Here is a 4,219-nt window from a genome sequence, read left to right as displayed (position 1 = left end):
GTTTTACCCTTCCATCTTCCCACATGAATACAACCACGATAGTATGATTTTATACATTTTTTCACATAGGTCAAAGAAACAAAACTCTATGTGCATGTATGTGTGTTTGTGTATATATATATTTATACACAAACATAATGTATTTATAAAACAAATTCTATAGGAAATTCCAAAACAAGTATTTCAATAATGTAGGAATAAGCATATCACTTCCAAAAATAACTCCATTAAAGGAGAAAAGTATTTATTTTGAAGATTCTATTTATCTAAAAATTAATCCTATTTCTTTATAATTAAACTGTATTTCAATAACCTATATACATATAAAGTGCTAAGAAATTCTGTTTTTGGGTGAAAATATTTGCCAGTTAATCTGACAAAATTATCATATACATCCACACACATCAACACACCCAACTTTGTATTTCTTAATCCAGCTGTGAGTGCTCACATGTTGTACATGGTTATAGTCATTACATTTCATGGCATTCGGATTTTTATATACTTGAAATATTCTGTTTAATCAGTACATACAAAATGAAGGAACACAATTTATCATGGTTCTTTACAATGGGAAAATTATCCATTAATCATTCTCCTTCCAAAAAATCAAAGTTAAAAACACCTTACAATCTCCTATTATAGAGAAAGCAGAAGGGTAGTTTCTAGATTCTAGTACATGGACCAAAACACGCTCTTCAGCAAGAGTCCTAAGCCTGGGCCAGACTGCCGAACTTCTATTCTGTGAAATAACAAATTCAACACTTAGCCCAAAAAGTTCATTAAGTCAAATAGAGGACCAGGTGAGGTATAACACAAATCAGTGGCAAAAACAGCACAAAGTATAATACATACTATAAACAGCCCTGTGGACAAGCAGAGGCAAACTTACCACGAAGCTAAAGATACTTCAGGGTTTTGCGCTTGCATTGGACACCTCCAAGACCTCCAGAAGCTGCTGAATCAATGTGGTCATATGTTCACTTGTTTTATTTATATTTTTTACACTTTTTATTTTTATATTTTTAAACTTTAATTATTTAATTTTATTTTTGGCTGTACTAGGTCTTTGTTGCTGCACATGTGGGCTTTTCTACAGTTGTGGTGTGCAGGCTTCTCATTGCAGTGGCTTCTCTTGTTGCAGAGCATGGGCTCTAGAGTGTGTGGGCATCAGTAGTTGTGGCAAGTGCGCCCTAGAGCACGTGGCATGGGCTTAGTTGCCCCGTGGCATCGTGGAATCTTCCCAAAGCAGAAATCAAGCCCATGTGCCCTGCATCGGCAGGCAGATTCTTAACTACTGGACCACCAAGAAAATCCTATTCACTTGTTTTAAACTTATAAAGGTATTTTGCTTTCTGATTCTTAAAGCACCCCCCTTCTTCTCATATTGAATTTCCATTCTAGGGAATCCCCTAGCGGTCCAGTGACCAAGACTCTTTGTAACAACATGAAAACTCCAGTATTCTTGCCTGGAGAATTCAATGGCCAGAGGAGACTGGTGGGCTACAGTCCATGGGGTCGCAAATAGTTGGACATGACTAAGCAGCTAACAGCCTTAACTTAGGGAATTCCCTGGCAGTCCAGTGATTAGGACTCGGTACTTTTTCACTGAGGAGGGCCTGGGGAACTAAGATCCCACAAGTATATGTAAATATTCTTATATATATTCTTTTTATTTATTTATTTATTTATTTTGGAGACTCTTCTTCCCTAAGTGTAGAGGGACTGCCCTCTCTTGGCTTTGTTAACACCTCATCACTCTTGGATACATGCATCCTGTCCCCTCCAACCCTGGTACCCAAACAAAAGGAGAAGGGATGGATAAATTACTTTTAACTCATTTAAACTTCTGCTTAAAAAGGAATAGTTTGGAGAGAAGTGAATTTTATTACACAAAATGTTAGTGACCAACAAATAACACTTGTGCACTACAAAACACATATCGACCTTAAAAATTCCTAGCAATGGCAGAGGAAGAGACCAAGAAAGCCCTCTTTGTATTATCGTTCCCTTCTTGTTCTAAGACACGGATGCTTCCAGAGGCAGAGAAAGGAAAGGGATGCTCAGTAGATGCTTCAAACTGTCTGTAAAGTTTTATTTTGGTTACATTTTCATTGCAGGACAGATGAGAAAAATGTTAAGATTAATAAGGAAACATAACCATTTAATAAATGACATCTGTTGGAAAATAGCCTTTGAAAATTCAGCCCTTTCAAGTGAAAAAACATTAAAAATCCTCTAAGCTTCCCTCCCCAAAGTGAAATACAAATTGAGCAGAGCATTTCTAGGGGGGAAAGGTGTAGCATATTTTTCATATTTTGCAACTGCAAGTGTAAAAGAAAAAGAAGACTGCAGAAAACAGAAGACACTAATAATAAAGTAAGAGATCACCAAAGTTGAAACAAATTTGAAACACATGGACATCACCAGATTGTCAACATGAAATCAGATTGATTATATTCTTTGCAGCCAAAGATGGAGAAGCTCTATACAGTTAGCAAAAACAAGACAGGGCACTGACTGTGGCTCAGACCATGAACTCATTATTGCCAAATTCAGACTTAAATTGAAGAAAGTAGGGAAAACCAATAGACCATTCAGGTATGACCTAAATCAAATCCCTTACGATTATAAAGTGGAAGTGAGAAATAGATTTAAGGGACTAGATCTGATAGATAGAGTGCCTGATGAACTATGGACGGAGGTTCGTGACATTGTACAGGAGACAGGGATCAAGACCATCCCCAAGAAAAACAAATGCAGAAAAGCAAAATGGCTGTCTGAGGAGGCCTTACAAATAGCTGTGAAAGGAAGAGAAGTGAAAAGCAAAGGAGAAAAGGGAAGATATACCTATTTGAATGCAGAATTCTAAAGAATAGCAAGGAGAGATAAGAAAGCCTTCCTTATAGATCAATGCAAAGAAATGGAGGAATACCATAGAATGGGAAAGACTAGAGATCTCTTCAAGAAAATTAGAGATACCAAGGGAACATTTCATGCAAAGATTGGCTTGATAAAGGACAGAAATGGTATGGACCTAACAGAAGCAGAAGATATTAAGAGGTGGCAAGAATACACAGAAGAACTATACAAAAAAGATCTTCACGTACAAGATAATCATGATGGTGTGATCACTCACCCAGAGCCAGACATCCTGGAATGTGAAGTCAAGTGGGCCTTAGAAAGCATCACTACTATTACACAGTCTAGGCTTGTCACAGCTTTCCTTCCAAGGAGCAAGTGTCTTTTAATTTCACGGCTGCAGTCACTGTCTGCAGTGATTTTGAAGCCCAAGAAAAGAAAATCTATCACTACTTCCACTTTTCCCACTTCTATTTGCAATGAAGTGATAGAACTAGATTCCATGATCTTAGTTTTTTGAATGTTGAGTTTTATGCCAGCTTTTTCATGTTCCTCTTTCACCTTCATCAAGAAGCTCTTTAGCTCCTCTTCACTTTCTGCCATTAGACTGGTATCAACTGCATATCTGAGGTTGTTAATATGGCTCATGTCCTGTTGAAGCCTAGCTTGAAGAATTTTGAGCATTACCTTGCTTCTTGTGAAATGAGAGCAATTGTGTGCTAGTTGGAACATTCTTTGGCATTGCCCTTCTTTGGGATTGGAATAAAAACTGACCTTTTCCTATGGCCACTGCTTAGTTTTCCAAATTTGCTTGGATATTGAGTGCAGCACTTTAACAGCATCATCTTTTAAGATTTGAAATAGCTCAGTTGGAATTCCATCATTTCCACTAGCCTACTTGACTTCACACTCCAGAATGTCTGGCTCTATGTGGGTGATCACACCATTGTGGTTATCTGGGTCATTAAGGCCTTTTTTTTTTAAATGATTCTCCTGTGTATTCTTGCCACTTCTTCTTAATCTCTTCTGCTTCTTTTAGGTTCTTGCTGTATCTGTCTTTTAATGTGCCCATCTTCGCATGAAAAATCTCCAATTTTCTTGAAGAGATCTCCAGTCTTTCCCATTCTATCGGTTTCCTCTATTTATTCACTTTGCTCACTTATGAATGCTTTCTTATCCCTCCTTGCTATTGTCTGGAAATCTGCATTCAGCTGGGTATATCTTTCCCTTTCTCCCTTGCCTTTTACTTCTCTTCTTTCCTCACCTTTTTGTAAAGCCTCCTCAGACAACCGCTTTGCCTTCCTGCATTTCTTTTTCTTTGGGATGGTTTTGGTCATTGCCTCCTGTTCAATGTTTT

This window comes from Ovis aries, chromosome 3, assembly GCF_016772045.2.
Source record: "Ovis aries strain OAR_USU_Benz2616 breed Rambouillet chromosome 3, ARS-UI_Ramb_v3.0, whole genome shotgun sequence".
Taxonomy (NCBI): domain Eukaryota; kingdom Metazoa; phylum Chordata; class Mammalia; order Artiodactyla; family Bovidae; genus Ovis; species Ovis aries.
The sequence above is the reverse complement of the archived record's forward strand: the minus strand, read 5'-3'. Positions refer to the sequence as shown.